General features: G+C 45.4%; 1 protein-coding gene across 1 annotated transcript in view; it reads right to left on the bottom strand.

Annotated features, from left to right (window-relative positions):
• The window catches only part of nalcn (sodium leak channel, non-selective), a 201,010-nt gene that overhangs the window by 141,325 nt on the left and 42,514 nt on the right, over positions 1–17,171 (bottom strand).

Genomic DNA, 17,171 nt, shown 5'->3' with positions numbered 1-17,171 from the left:
CTCTCCGTTGTCGAACCAGCAGGTCGAGGAACAGCTTCTTCCCGGCGGCTGTCACTCTACTCAACAACGTACCTCGGTGACTGCCAATCACCACCCCCCCCCCGGACACTTATTATTATTTATTCAAATCATTTGCTATGTCGCTCTTCCAGGGAGATGCTAAATGCATTTCGTTGTCTCTACTGTACACTGACAATGACAATTAAAATTGAATCTGAATCTGGCCTCAACTACCTTCTGTGGCAGATAATTCCACAGATTCACCACTCTGTGTGTAAAAAATGATTTTCTCATCTCGGTCCTAAAAGACTTCCCTCTTATCCTTAAACTGTGACCCCTAGTTCTGGACTTCCCCAACATCGGGAATAATCTTCCTGCATCTAGCCTGTCCAACCCCTTAAGATATCCTTGCAGATCTTCTCGGCACCCTTTCCATCTTGTCATCTTGTAACATGGCGACCAAAACTGAACGCAATACTCTAAATGTGGCCGTACCAATGTGGTTATACAACATGACTTCCCAATTTCTATACTCAATACTCCAACCGATGAAGGCCAAAACGTTGATAGCCTTCTTGACCCCCTATTTACCTGTGAAGCCACTTTCAAGGAGCTGCACTCCCAGATCCCTCCACTCCACAACACTCCCCAAAGTCTTGCCATTCAACATGCGGGTCCTATCCTGGTGAGACTGCCCAAAATGCAAAACCTCGCACTTGCTTTTATCAAATTCCATTCCTTAGCCCCCCGGCTCAAACAATCAAGGTCCTGCTGCTATCTTTGACAACCATCTTCACTATCTACAATACCACCCACTTTAGTGTCATCTGCAAACATGCTAATCATGCCTAGTTGTCGCAAAGATGACAGCATCTGTCAGCAGGAAGACTTATCTTTCAAAATCTTGCTATCGAATATTCAAAGGTGGTGGCAGCCATTTTAACAAAACTCATGATTGTTTAGAACTTTCTCACAAGGGGAGGCACAGAAGAGCTTCAAAAAACCAGTTTAAACTATTTCACACTTGGCACCCAAATTTATGGACAGCAAGCTTCCACAAAAAGGGTAATAAGGTAAGAGGCCAATAAACTCCCTGTGATGTTGTTTGAAGGATAGTTATGCCCCTGTCCCACCCAAGGTTTCCGTGCGGTTCCCGGAGGTTGCAGGTGGTTGCCGGAGGTTGCAGGTGGTGGAAGCAGGTAAGGAGACTGACAAAAACCTCCGGGAACCGCACGGAAACCTTGGGTGGGGCTCAAAGTCTCCAGAGGTTTCCGTTCAAGTTTCCTAAGTGGGACAGGGGCATTACTGGCTCACAACAGGGGTGAGATCTGGCCCGACGGCACAACAGGTGGAGGTGGTGCCTCGTGGCTCCAGAAACCTGGGTTCGATCCTGACCATGTGGAGTTTGCATATTCTCCTTGTGACAACATGAGTTCTCCTCCCTGGTTGCTTCGGTTTCCTCCCACACCCCAAAGACGTGCGGGCGGTTTAATCGGCCACTCCAGATTGCCCCGACAATATGGGCAAGTGTTAGAATCTTAGGGGGGTGCGGGAGAAACAGATGAAAATGTGAGAAGAATACATAACAAGGAGATAAGTTGTGGAGGACTGGGGGAAAACGAAATTTCTCAGAGCACCAGCAGAGACTCAGTGGGCTTTTAAAAAAAATGTTTTCTGAATATGAGAATTTCCCTGATCCATCAGTACATTGGTGCTCATCAGCCCCTGACTCCACGTGTGACACAAGGATCAGTTCCATGGGGAATATCTATTTCCAACGCTTGCTCAGAGACTCAGCCTGTACTGTTAATTAACAATTTCCTTCCTCTTGCTGATTCATCTAATGGGCGAGGTGGGAGCCATTAGGCATATTCCATTACTCCCTCATACGGAAATACCCTAGATTCACCTCACAGCACCGGAATGCTAAGCACATACTAGCTTCACACAATTAATTGACATCAGGGCTACACACCATTAAAGTCAGTTTTACAACCAATTTTATATAGAGAACAAAAAACACTGGATATGTTTTATCTTCACCGCATCTGGTGGCAACAGGCTCGTAGCGTGTCTGGCCGAGAGAAGCAGCAGCCCACCATTGAGATCCTCCGTATGTTATGGGGAGAGCTCTCTTGCCTGCGCTCAGAGGAGAAATGAGCCCTATTCAAAAAAACTATGCAAACTGCTCACGCTGCTCCTTGAACAGTCATAGATAAATACAGCACAGAAGCAGGCCCTTCATCTCACCGACTAGTGAACACTCATATTTCCACTAGGTTAGTTGAGAGTTTATAGAAACATAGAAAATAGGTGCAGGAGTAGGCCATTCGGCCCTTCGAGCCTGCACTGCCATTCAATATTATCATGGCTGATAATCCAACTCAGTATTCTGTACCTGCCTTCTCTCCATACCCCCTGATCCCTTTGGCCACAAGGGCCACATCTAACTCCCTCTTAAATGTAGCCAATGAACTGGCCTCAACTACCTTCTGTGGCAGAGAATTCCAGAGATTCATCACTCTCTGTGCGAAAAATGTTTTTCTCATCTCGGTCCTAAAAGATTTCCCCCTTATCCTTAAACTGTGACCCCTTGTTCTGGACTTCCCCAACATCGGGAACAATCTTCCTGCATCTAGCCTGTCCAACCCCTTAAGAATTTTATAAGTTTCTATAAGATCCCCCCTAAATCTTCTAAATTCTAGCGAGTACAAGCCAAGTCTATCCAGCCTTAGAGATATAGTGCGGAAACAGGCCCTTCGGCTTATCAAGTCCGTGCCGACCATGCAATCCCCGTTCACTGGCACTATCCTACACACTAGGGACAATTTACAATCTTTATTAAAGCCAATTAGCCCACAAACCTGTAGATCTTCGGAGTGGTGGAGGTACCTGGAGCACCCAGAGAAAAACCAACATTGTCACGGGGAGAACATATAAACTCCATACAGACAGCACCCACAGTCAGAATCGAACCCGGGTCTCTGGCGCTGCAAGGCAGCGACTCTACTACTCGTTAGCGCGAACACAGTCCCCCACTACCGCAAATTCTATAGTGGAGTATCCTGCATTTGGGGACATTGCAGGTGTCAGCACAACCGCACTGCAATGGGATAGCCTCGTCCTGGGAGACCGGGCATGGTCACCACCGATTCTCCCCTTGCCAGGTAAGTCCCATTTGACTCTTTATTCTCCCCACATTCCCATCTAACCGCAGATTCCATGATACATCTACAGTCCAGGAGCAATTTACAATGGCAATTTAACCTACCAACCAGCAGATTGTGGGGATATGGGAGGAATCTGGTTGATGAATGTGCACAGATTCACATTGGGAAAGACAGCCTGGGTGCAGAATGAGAATGCCAAGCTTGCCTTCCTGTCCAACCCAGGGAATTCGAGAACCAGCAAGGTACTCTTGTGCTAGATAATGCTGCATTATAGGAAATGAGTGGCGAACCTCGTGGCTTGGTTCGGCAACTTGAGCGCCCTGGAGAGGAAAAGACTACAAAAAGTAGTAAACACTGCCCAGTCCATTATCGGCTCTGACCTTCCTTCCATCGAGGGGATTTATCGCAGTCGCTGCCTCAAAAAGGCTGGCAGTATCATCAAAGACCCACACCATCCTGGCCACACACTTATCTCCCTGCTACCTTCAGGTAGAAGGTACAGGAGCCTGAAGACTGCAACGACCAGGTTCAGGAATAGCTACTTCCCCACAGCCATCAGGCTATTAAACCTGGCTCAGACAAAACTCTGATTAGTAATAACCTATTATCTGTTATTTGCACTTTATCAGTTTATTTATTCATGTGTGTATATATTTATATTATGGTATATGGACACACTGATCTGTTTTGTAGTAAATGCCTACTATGTTCTGTGTGCTGAAGCAAAGCAAATATTTTATTGACCTATCAGGGACACATGACAATAAACACACTTGAAATTGAACTTGAACTTGATATCAAGTTCCCACAAACGACAATGATGATATAAAGCCTTAGTGATGTGGATCAAGGGTTAATCATTAGCCAGGAAACTTTGGATTCCTTCAAATGGAGCTGTTGATCTCTTCTGTGGATCTCTCTCTGCGAGAGCGGGCAACGTTTCTTTTTCATGGATTCCTAAGGATAACATACAGCATTGGCCTGAAGATTCAACCTGGATTATCACACTCAAGTCTCTAAAGTGAGACTTGAACCAGCAACCTCCAGACTGTAAATATATCCCTCTCTCACTGTATAGCATGTACTTCCAGCACAGAAGCCAATGGTACAGAGCTCAGTGGGATATTCTCTGCTTATCCTTCTGCTTTCAGACCTGATATCCGAGGGATCACCATCATCAGAATAATCTTGGAAATCTACTAGTTGAAATTCAACTGGGGCCTGGGTTGATGCAACAAAGGAAACTGCAGGGTTATTTGGACATAAGTGGTAGAATGTCCATAGAAGATAAGGTTGTTCTCCTCAGAGCCGGAGAAGGTTAAGAGCAGAAAAGGACACAAAGTGCTGGAGTAACTCAGCAGTCAAGCAACATCTCTGGAGAACATGGACAGGTGATGTTTTGCCACTGGACCCTTCCTCGGATCTGCAGCACCTTGTTTCTATACTATACGTGCAAGGGCAGATTTCATAGCGACGTTTCAAAATAAGGGAGTTTTGGAGGGTTCTTTATCAGAGGACACAGGGCAAAGTTTGTGGGGAAGGAGGAAGGTGCTTTTATGCAGAGAGGCACTGTGATCTGGAACTTGCTTTCAACCCGGGTGGTGGAAACAGATTCAACACAAACTTTCCAGAAGGACTACTGGGAAAGTGGAATGGAACTAACTAGGGACTTTTTTTTTAAAACAGCGCAATTATTCCCCTCTCCCATCATAGACAGAGATGAGGTGTTCCATACCAGGACATCCGAGATGTCCTCATTCTTTAGAGAACGGAGGTGCCTCTCCCATCATAGATGAGGTCCTCACTCGTGTCTCCTCTGTACCCCACAGCTCTGCCTTTGCTCTCCCTCGTCGCAACAGTCCCCCTAGTCCTTACCTTCCACCCCATCAGCCGTCGCATACAATAAATAATCCTCCAAAACTTCTGCCACCTCCAACGGGATTCCCCCACCTCCTCAATTCCCTAGTTAACTTATCCCACCCAAACTACCCCCTCCCCAGGTACCTTCCCCTGCAACAGCAGAAGATGCAACACCTGTCACTAAACCTCCTCCCTCGACTCTGTCCAGGGCCCCCGACAGTCCTTTCAGGTTAGGCAGAGGTTCACTTGCACCTCCTCCAACCTCATCCACTGTATCCGTTGTTCAAGATGTGGACTCTTATACATCGGCGAGACCAAACGCAGACTGGGCGATCATTCCGTGGAACACCTTCGCAAAGCCCGCCTGAACCAACCTGATCTCCCGGTTGCTGGACACTTTAATTCTCCTTCCCATTCCTACACAGACCTTTCTGTCCTTGGTCTCCTCCATTGTCAGAGTGAGGTTAAATGCAAATTGGAGGAACAGCATCTCATATTTCGCTTGGGCAGCTTACAGCCCAGTGGTATGAATATTGATTTCTCTCACTTCAGGTATCCCCAGCATTCCCCCTCTCTCTATCCCTCCCCCACCCAAGTCACACTAGCTTCCCATTTTCACCCCACAAACAGCTAACAATGGCCTGTTTCCTTTATCATCGTCACTTTTTTGCATATCTTTCATTCATTATTCTTTATCTCTCCACATCGCCGTCGATATCTCTCGTTTCCCTTATACCTAACCAGTCTGAAGAAGGGTCTCGACCCTAAACGCTACCCATTCCTTCTCTCCAGAGATGCTGCCTGTCCCGCTGAGTTACTACAGCTTTATGTGTCCAATCACAATTATATGCATGACCATCAAACATTACTGGTATTATTTACGCAACATAAAAACCACTACATTTGATGGTTAGTTTGCCCGAAGTCAAACCAAATTAACAGACATAAAAGTTAAATATATCAAAATTGCAAAATGCTTCAAGCGAAGCTAGAATTCAGATTTTATAACTATGAAAATGTTCCAGGAGCCTTTAAAGATGAATCCTTATTGCTGTTGGTTATTGCTTTTATTTAAGTGAAACTACCAGATTTGCTTTTCTAATGAGTTCATTGAGTATTCCAGTCCATCGAATGAATCGTGTCTTGCTGTGATACTTGGGGAAGAATACTTAGAGAAAAGCAGCAAACACTGACAAGCTGATTACTGAGATCCATAACAGCAATACATTCCTTCTCTCCAGAGGTGCTGCCTGGTCCGCTGAGTTACTCCAGCATTTTGTGTCACACTTCAACTCATCTCAGTTTGTGTCACACTAATGCTCAGGCACAGAATGGTCAGCTGTCACAGGGGAAGGTCCGGGTCAAGGAACTGATTGTAGACTTTGGAAGAAGTAGGAGGGGGACCCACAGTCCCGTTTATATCAACGGGGTCGAGGATTGAAAGGGTCAAGAGCTTCAAATTCCTGGGCGTGCACATCTCTGAAGATCTTTCCTGGTCCGAGAACACTAATGCATTTCGTTGTCTCTGTACTGTACACTGACAATGACAATTAAATTGAATCTGAATCTGAATCTAAATTATCAAGAAAGCTCATCAGCGCCTCTACTTCCTGAGAAGATTACGGAGAATCGGCTTGTCAAGGAGGACTCTCTCTAACTGCTACAGGTACACAGTAGAGAGCATGCTGACCGGTTGCATCGTGGCTTGGTTCGGCAACTTGAGCGCCCTGGAGAGGAAAAGACTACAAAAAGTGGTAAATACTGCCCAGTCCATCATCGGCTCTGACCTTCCATCCATCGAAGGGAATTATCGCAGTCGCTGCCTCAAAAAGGCTGGCAGTATCATCAAAGACCCATACCATCCTGGCCACACACCCATCTTCCTGCTACCTTCAGGTAGAAGGTACAGGAGCCTGAAGACTGCAACAACCAGGTTCAGGAATAGCTACTTCCCCACAGCCTTCAGGCTATTAAACCTGGCTCGGACAAAACTCTGAACATTAATAACCCATTATCTGTTATTAGCACTTTATCAGTTTATTTATTCATGTGTGTATATATTTATATTATGGTATATGGACACACTTATCTGTTTTGTAGTAAATGCCTACTATGTTCTGCGTGTTGAAGCAAAGCAAGAATTTCATTGTCCTATACAGGTACACATGACAATAAACTCACTTGAACTTGAGGGTTGAGTTCTTCACCTTTGAGCCCAACCAGCTGTGGCTCATTGAGCTGCGCACACTCCTAGAGTCGGAAAGTTGTGGGTTCACGTGCCACTCCAGAGAGCTGAGCACAAAATCTAGACTGTGCACTGTCGAGGGAACGCTTCATTGCCAGAGGTGCCACTTTTCCGAATCAAGTTAAACCTTGATGTTCCCACCAGAGAACGCCCGAAGACCCGCGCACCATTTACAAAGAGGATCAGGGGAGTTCAGTCCCCACATCAATCACCTACCACATCATCTAGTCTCTTTTGCCTTGAAGCTAATTGGATCTTGCTGTGCACAAACGGGCTGCCACATTTCCTATATTTCATCTATTTGTCAAAAGTACTTCACTGGATGCAAGTGCTCTGGAACCACCTGAGATACAATGCCCTCCATAATGTTTCGGACAAAGACCCATCATTTATTTATTTGCCTCTGTACTCCACATTTTGAGATTTGTAATTGAAAAAAATCACATGTGGTTAAAGTGCACATTGTCAGATTTTAATAAAGGCCATTTTTATATATTTTGGTTTCACCATGTAGAAATTACAGCAGTGTTTATACATAGTCCCCCCCATTTCAGGTTTGGGACACAGCAATGTCATGTAAATGAACGTAGTCATATTTAGTATTTTGTTACATATCCTTTGCATGCAATGACTGCTTGAAGTCTGCGATTCATGGACATCACCAGTTGCTGGGTGTCTTCTCTGGTGATGCTCTGCCAGGCCTGCATTGCCATCGTTAGCTTATGCTTGTTTTGGGATCTAGTCCCCTTCAGTTTCCTCTTCAGCATATAAAAGGCAATTAGGTACAGATCAGGTGATTGACTTGGCCACACAAGAATTTACCATTTTTTAGGTTTGAAAAACTCCTTTGTGCTTAAGAAGTATGTTTGGGATCATTGTCTTGCTGTAGAATGAACCGCCAGCCAATGAGTTTTGAGGCATTTGTTTGAACTTGAGCAAATAGGATGTATCTATACACTTCAGAATTAATTATGTTACTACGCTGTACCATCATCTTTTAAGTACTTCTTGACAAACCGTAACCTGGCCATCCTATTTTTGCAGCTAACCAATGGTTTGCATCTTGCAGTGTAGCCTCTATATTTCTGTTCATGGAGTCTTCTGCGGACAGTGGTCATTGACAAATCCACACCTGAAGAGTGTTTCTAATCTGTCGGACAGGTTTTTGGCGATTGTTCTTTAATATAGAGCGAATTCTTCTGTCATCAGCTGTGGAGATCTTCCTTGGCCTGCCAGTCCCTTTGTAAGATTAGTAAGCTCACCAGTGCTCTCTTTCTTCTTAATGATGTTCCAAACAATTGATTTTGATAAGCCTAAGGTTTGGCTGATGTGTCTAACAGTTTTATTCTTGTTTCTCAGTCTCAAAATGGATTATTTGACTTTCATTGGTACAACTTTGGTCCTCATGTTGATAAACAGCAATAAATGTTTCTAAAGGGATGGAAAGACTGGAGGAAAGACTAGGTGCTGAGAGCTCCCTTATACCAGCATTAAGGCGGCATTTAAACACACCTGAGTAATTACAAACACCTGTGAAGTCGTGTGTCCCAAACATCATGGTTCCCTGAAATGGGGGGGGACTATGTATAAACACAGCTGTAGTTTCTACATGGTGAAACCAAAATGTATAAAAATACACTTTAATAAAATCTGACAATGTGCACTTTAACTACATGTGATTTTTTTTTCTATTACAAATCTCAAATTGTGGAGCACAGAGGCAAATAAATAAATGATGGGTCTTTGTCCCAAACATTATGGAGGGCACTGTAACCAAAGGTACTGTAGATAGAAGTTAAACAGGGACAAGCAAGGTCACTGTTGTTATGGAGGAAATGACAGATTTGAAGAATGCGGCATCTGAACCATCTTGTCAGTGGCACAGAAATGAAAACTTTTCTTTTTCACTTTTCACGCTCCTGATAGACTGCATAAAGGACTGCCTCAGAAATTGTCTGAAAAAATCACTGTCATCCTACCAAGGACATTACCTAGCCTGGTGTCACAGAAGGCTGCATATTAACAACTTACTGTAACTTGTCATGTCGTCAGTGAAATCACAACTGTGTTACCCAATCAATCACTGGGAGCTTTAGTGATAGCTTCCAGGTATTAAACTTCAAACAATTCACATTTCCCTAATGATTATGTAACATCTTGTCATAAAAAATGTATCTTTCTAACATTTCCATCTATCTTATTGTTATTGATTTTCACAGATTAACTAAAGGGCCTGCCCCACAGCACGAGGTAATTCAAGAGTTCTCCCGAGTTCTCCCCTTATTCGAGCTCGTGTAATGTACGTAGCGGGTACGTAGGAGCTCGTGGATGTCACGTAGCGGCTCGTACGAGTAACGGTAGGTATTCGGGAAATCCGGTAAACTCGTGAAGTTTTTTCAACGCTGTGAAAAATATCCACGAGTAAAAAAAATACTTGTGATGAAAAAAGTGTTTACTTTTTACTCGTACGAGCCCGCAACGTACATTACACAAGCTCAAATCAGGGGAGAAATCGGGAGAACTCTTAATTTACCTCGTACAGTGGGACAGGCCCTTAACGGAACACCCAGCAAACTGACAGAGATCTACGGCCACAACCCACGAATCTTCAGGAAATTAAGGCTTTGACGTGAAAAAACTGACAATGGCTTTGATTCTTCCAAATGATTCCATGCTGCCTTTAAAGCATTTGCACAAAGAAAATTGAAAATAAAAATCTATGTATTATGAGTAAAAGGTACAAAGTTATAAATATTTTTAACTGCGTTATATACATTTATACTTGGCTTGTGGGCTCTTGCATACTGGCTTATTCCCTTATCATGTATCTCTACAATGTAAATGAATCGACTGTAATCATGTATTGTCTTTCTGCTGACTGGTTAGCTTGCAACAACAGCTTTTCACTGTACCTCGGTACACATGACAATAAAATAAACTGAACTGAAACTGAACAGGCTGGTTAAATGCGACAACTACTTTCAGATTGGTGTGTTCCACAGAACAGTAAGAAACTGGGTCGAGTGGTTAACTATTATGTTCCATTATGCTCAGTTGAGAGGGAGCTGCTTTCATAAACAGAAGCATTAATCTTGACTCTCTCAGTCGGTGAAGTAAGGTGACCTTCTGCAGTACAATAGGAGCACCCAGACACTTCACCGGCAGAGAGGTTGGAATGCTGTGGAAGTCTGACAAGTTAGCAACGAGGAAGAACAGCAAAAAAAAAGGGAAAGCCCTAAATCCTGCAGCAAGAATCAGTGTGGGTGTAACCAGGCTTCAGCTGAGCTAGCAGAAAAGGCAAAGATCAGACCCATTGGGAAAATTGCAAACTGCAATTCCCTTACAGCTGGTGAATTTACAGAAGTGACAGGCAGACGTTGAGAGTGGGCTGCAGGTGGGCGGTGTGGGCAAGTTGGGATGAAGGGCCCGTTTCCACACTGCATCCTTAGGACTCGGGACTCGGGGGGGGGGGGGGGGGGGGGGGGGGGTGGGGGGGGGGGGGTGGGGGGAAGGGGTCGCCAGGGGGGGGGGGGGGGGGGGGGGGGGGGGGGGGGGGGGGGGGGGGACACATCACCCCGATGGGGGGAGGTGGGGGACATTCCCCCCAAGTTTTTTGTCCCGTTTCCACACTGAACACCTCCGCTCAGTCTGTACTAACCAAGTGCTGAAGAACAAAGTGAGATGATCTTTTGAAAACGTGGGTTCCCCTCTTCTGTTATAGATGAGGCTCTCACCAAGGTCTCCTCTATATCCCACAGCTCCGCTCTTACTCCCCATTCCACTACTCGCAACAAGGACAGAGTCCCCCTTGTCCTCACCTTCCATCCTATCAGCCGGCGTATACAATATATAATCCTCCGACATTTTTCGCCACCTCCAGCGAGATCCTACCACTGGCCACATTCCCTTTGTCTACTTCCCATCTCCTCCCCTTTTTGTTTTCCAAAGAGACCGTTCCCTCCGTAACTCCCTGGCCAATTCGGCCTTTCCCACACACAGCACCCCCTCCTCTCGTACTTTCACCTGCAACCTTCAATGGGAATGCTACACTTGTCGCCAGGGGCGGAAAAACCACCCGGGGGGGGGGGGGGGGGGGGGGGGGGGCAGAGGGGACACGCCACCCCGATGTTTTGAGAGGTGGGGGACATTCCTCCCAAGTTTTTGTCATCCGGATTTTAAAATCTCCGCTTTCCGCGGCAGAGGTGGGACTGCTGATCGAGGGCGCAGGTTGGACGAGAGAGACGTTGGTCAGCAGGCAATGGACATGATGATTCAACGCGATGATTGGAGGAGGGAGGAGTGCGGGGGAGGGTGGGGGTGGGACTGAGAACAGAGCGTGGTGAACACCTCCGCTCAATCTGCACTAACCAACCTGATCTCCCGGTTGCTCAGCACTTCAACTCCCTCTCCCATTCAGAATCTGACCTTTCTGTCCTGGGCCTCCTCCATTGCCAGGGTGAGGCCCAGCGCAAATTGGAGGAACAACACCTCATATTTCGCTTGGTGAGTTTACACCCCAGCGATATGAACATTGACTTCTCTAATTTCAGGTAGTCCTTGCTTTCACCCTCCTTCCCCTCCCCTTCCCAGCTCTCCCACGTAGCCTACTTCCTTTCTTTTTCCCACTCTCTCCCTGCGATATCAGTCTGAAGAAGGGTCTCGACTCGAAACGTCGCCTACTCCTTTTCTCCATTGATGCTGCCTCACCCGCAGAGTTTCTCCAGCATTTTCTTTTCTAAAGGGAGATGATAGGTGAGTGCAAGATAGCCTTTCTTTTAATGGAAGGAGGAAATCAGACACTTGCTTGACACCAGCTAACTTGTTGGTACCACACTGTGCAGCCTAGCCCAGGTTTTTGAAGGGAGAAACACTAAAGACTCATTTGAGGAATTGCAATCAAAGAAGCAAAATGGACTCATCAACCTTTGAAGTGACTAGCAATGGACCTCCCACCTTACAATCCAATCAATCAGGCTGAGAAGTTGCTGTAAGGTCAGTGCCATCAGCAAGCCAATTCTGAGGTAATAATTCAGTTCTAGTGGTCAGCAGTGAAGAACCTCAAGCACAGTCAGCGAAAGCCTACTTTGCAGACGTCAACTCCGCGAGCAAAGCTAGCACCAGCAGGAGACCAACATTCATGAAGAGAACACTGGACTTCAAGAACCTTGCAAAGATGTCCACTCCAGCCCCAAGTGTAAGGGATAGTGTTTTGGATACTTCAGAAAATTTGCAATTTTACCGAAGCCAATCTAAAAGCCCGTAAGTCTTTGGAGTGTGGGAGGAAACCGGAGTACAGGGAGAAAACCAATGCAGGTCATGGGGGGAACTTACAAACTCTGCACAGACAGCACCCATGGTCAGGATTAAACCCGGGTCTCTGGCGCTGCAAGGCACCAACTTTACTGCTGTGCCACTGTGCGGCACCGTATCGCAAAAGTGTGTGTGTGTGTGTGTGTGTGTGTGTGTGTGTGTGTGTGTGTGTGTGTGTGTGTGTGTGTGTGTGTGTGTGTGTGTGTGTGTGTGTGTGTGTGTGTGTGTGTGTGTGTGTGTGTGTGAGAAACTGTTGGATAAAACACACTTAAAAAGGATATTGGTCGAGGTGCTCAGAAAACAGAGGAAGAACGTAAGTGTGGGATGTTGAAGTTGAACCCAAGCGAGAACTCATGAGTTGCTCTAAATCAGTTGGGGAGTGGGGATAACAAAACAAAATTGACCCCTGAGAGGAAACAAGAGTAGAGGCTTCAAAACAAGAGGTGAGTCTATATCAGGAAAATCAGCTTGGGGTCAAGGTGAGTGAATGGTAATGGGACTATTGGTGATGGAACTATTGTGTTCTCCACTTGGAATCTGTCGAGTTTGGAGATTCATAAATGAGCCTGGTAGTGCAAGGGGGACCTTTCTAGTGGGAATTAATGTAGTTGTACTCTGTAAGTCAACAGGAAATGGGGTTGACAGCAGGGTTTGTGATGGTCAGCGGCAAGTTTAAAATCAAAGCGTGTTTACAAAATGTCAAAGTCATTGGTTAACTACCCACCTACTCTTAGGTCAATGGTCAGCATGGAACTCCTATAGGTGGTCAACTAATCATAAGGACATTGGAAGCGGTGGCAACATCTGGAACCAACATCAGAGTACAGTATAGGAACAAAATCCAGTAGAATCCACAGGAAAGGGGAAACATAAAATATAGGTGCAGGAGTAGGCCATTTGGTCCTTCGAGCCTGCACCGCCATTCAATATGATCATGGCTGATCATCCAACTCAGTATCCTGTACCTGCCTTCTCTCCATACACCATTGATCCCTTTAGGCACAAGGGCCACTAGCTCCCTCTTAAATATAGCCAATGAACTGGCCTCAACTACCTTCTGTGGCAGAGAATTCTAGAGATTCACCACTCTCTGAGTGAAAAATGTTTTCCTCATCTCGGGTCCTGAAAGATTTCCCCCTTTTCCTTAAACTGTGACCCCTTGTTCTGGACTTCCCCAACATCGGGAACAATCTTCCTGCATCTAGCCTGTCCAACCCCTTAAGAATTATATAAGTTTCTATAAGATCCCCCCTCAATCATCTAAATTCTAACGAGTACAAACCGAGTCTATCCAGTCTTTCTTCATATGAAAGTCCTGACATCCCAGGAATCAGTCTGCTGAACCTTCTCTGTACTCCCTCTATGGCAAGAATGTCCTTCCTCAGATTAGGAGACCAAAACTGTGCGCAATATTCCAGGTGTGGTCTCACCAAGACCCTGTACAACTGCAGTAGAACCTCCCTGCTCCTATACTCAAATCCTTTTGCTATGAATGCTAACATACCATTCGCCTTCTTCACTGCCTGCTGCACCTGCATGCCTACTTTTAATGACTGGTGTACCATGACACCCAGGTCTCCTTGCATCTCCCCCTTTCCTAATCGGCCATCATTTAGATAATAGTCTACTTTCCTGTTTTTGCCACCAAAGTGGATAACCTCACATTTATCCACATTATACTGCATCTGCCATGCATTTGCCCACTCACCCAGCCTATCCAAGTCACCTTGCAGCCTCCTAGCATACACCTCACAGCTAACACTGCCCCCCAGCTTCGTGTCATCTGCTAACTTGGAGATGTTGCATTCAATTCCCTTTTCCAAATCATTAATATATATTGTAAATAGCTGGGGTTCCAGCACTGAGCCTTGCGGTACCCCACTAGTCACTGACTGCCATTCTGAAAAGGACCCGTTTACTCCTACTCTTTGAAGATCTATTTCTTCCGTTATTTAATTCTGTTTTTACACAAATGTAACCAAAATCATTGGTCTGTTTTCACAAGAAATGAACACTTGACATTTGAATTTTTAAGACACCCTTCAGAGTTTGTGCTATATAGGCAGTGAAAAAGATCACGTACATTACAATGCTTGGTTTAGCGATATGTTGACATGCCAGGAATGATCAGGCAACAGAAGTTAAACCATACACAACATCACAGGCGAGCCAACTATCGGCTCTTTGAGCCTGTTCTGCTATGCCCCAAGATTATGACTGATCTTCCACCTCAGACCCTTGATTCCCTTAACAATCCAGAAATCTGCTCACCTCCGTTTTAAATGAACTCAATGACTGCCTCCAGAGACATCTGGGCAAGAGAATGCCAAAGATTCATCAGCCTTCTACTGAAGACGCTTCTCAAAGAAACATAGAAAAATAGATGCAGGGGTAGCACTACCATTCAGTATGATCATGGCTGATCATTTAAAATCAGTACCTGTTCCTGCTTTTTCCCCATATCCCTGGATTCCTTTAGCCCTAAGAGCTAAATCTAATTCTCTCTTGAAAACATCCAGTGAATTGGCCTCCACTACATTATGTGGCAGAGAATTCCACAGATTCACATCCCTTTTCCTCAAACAGTGGCCCCTGGTTGTGGGCTCCACAGCTGACTTCATCCAGTGAGACGTCTATGCATTTCAATGAGGTTGCCTCTCGATTGCCTGAGCTGCAGAGAATTCAGTGTCAGTCAACCCCATCTCTCTTCATGCAGCGAGTTCACCATCCCCAGAACCAGTCGAGAGAATCTTCACAGAACTGTCTCCATAGCAAGCATCTCCCATTTCATGCAAGGAGGCAAATAAGGCCATGGCACATTGCCTCCATCCATGCAGTGGAACCCGATTCCCATGGTCTTGCAACTCCTTGCATTGAATGTCCTCGCCATTAAAATAATGTGGGAGCCAATTTGCTATTGCTGCCCAACATCACAAGAATATATGTCCCCCCTCGCCCCCCATTACTCATTAGAAATGGAATGGAAACAAGTTGTCTTCCCTGAGTGTCACACCAAAGTAGCTTGGGTAAACAACACTGCTTATGGGAAAACTGGGCAGCCAGGTGGCTCGGCTGTTAGAGCTGCTGCCTCGCATCTCCAGCAAGCCATGTTCAATCCTGACCTCTGGTATCATTTGTGTGGCGTTTACACATTCCCACTGTGACTGCTTGGGTTTTCCGCCGGGTGTCCCAGTTCCAGTTCCTTCCAATAACTCCCGAAAACATGCAGATTAGTAATTAATTGACCACTGTACGTTGACCCCAGTGTGTCGGTGAGTGATTGCTAATGAGAATGCATGGAAGACAAAATGGAATAGAGTAGGGTTAGTAGAAACCAGGTGGTCTCCGGGTTGAAGGTTCTGCCTCCGTGCTGTACCTCTATGTCCCTGGCAAGAGGCATAAATCTACGAAAATCCCAGAGGAGGGAGAACTAGCAACTCTTCCCACTGGATGAAGTGCAGTCAAACAGGAGAGACAAGTTGAACGGGAAGCTGGATAAACAAGGAGAGGCAGGAGGAATCAATGTAATGCCTAATTAGGAACAAGGAACAGGAGGAGACTCTTGGTCCCCCAAACTTGTCCTTTCATTCAGGGACATCATGGTTGTTCTGTGACATAAATCAAGACCCACATCAGAGGGGTGGCACAGTGGCGCAGCAGTAGAGTTGCTGCCTTACAGCGTCAGAGACCCTGGTTAGATCCTGAATACAGGTGCTGTCTGTATGGAGTTTGTATGTTCTCCTTGTGACCACGTGGGCTTTATCCGGGTACTCCGGTTTCCTCCCACACTCCAAAGACGTAGAGGTTTGTAGATTAATTGGTTTCTGTAAATTGTAAATTGTCCCTAGTGTGTTGAATATTGCTAGTGTACGGGGGTAAATCTTCGCCCGCTTGGACTTGCTGGGCTGAAGGGTTTGTTTCCACGCTGTATCTCTGAAGTCTAAACTCTGGTATAAAGATAAGAACATTACTGAAGCGTTTCTGTGCTTCTAATTCAATGTGATGCAATCACTCTAACAACATGGTCAATATTGTAGAGAAATGCAAGAACTGCCAAATGAGCAGAGATGTGTAACCATCCATCAATAATATGCAATGAAACACTCCATAATATTGTGGCTGCAGCAAAACTGGAGATAAAAACAGCAAATTGTGCAGCAGATCAAATATCATCAGTGGAGCGAACTCATGGGGCATCACCCAGAGAGAGCAGATAGTATCAATGCCTTCAGGAATTGCTGAGGGGATTCTGAAGATACATTACAAATGCAGCAACCCAAAAAAAACAAAGCAACTCACATATCCTCATTCTTTTTTTAAGCCGATTTAATTTAAAAACAACATGAAGTGGCAATGCATAATCATTGGAGTAGAATTTCCTTTCCAAGAATAAATTAGATTAATTCATGCTGTTCGATGCTACAGGCAACTCCTCCTCATGTCTCAAAGCAAATCAAATGAAAATAACAGTGTAGTTGCCCAGGAGAATATTTTCCACAGATTACGGCAAGTTAACTTATTCTGTTCCTGACCTCGTAATGCGAGTGTCTTCATTTTGCTTCACCATCTCATCCTACACTTAAATT

The sequence above is a fragment of the Leucoraja erinacea genome, chromosome 6 (genome assembly GCF_028641065.1).
Source record: "Leucoraja erinacea ecotype New England chromosome 6, Leri_hhj_1, whole genome shotgun sequence".
NCBI classification, from domain to species: Eukaryota; Metazoa; Chordata; class Chondrichthyes; order Rajiformes; family Rajidae; genus Leucoraja; species Leucoraja erinaceus.
Note: the sequence above shows the minus strand (reverse complement) of the source record. Positions and strands in the feature narration are given on the sequence as shown.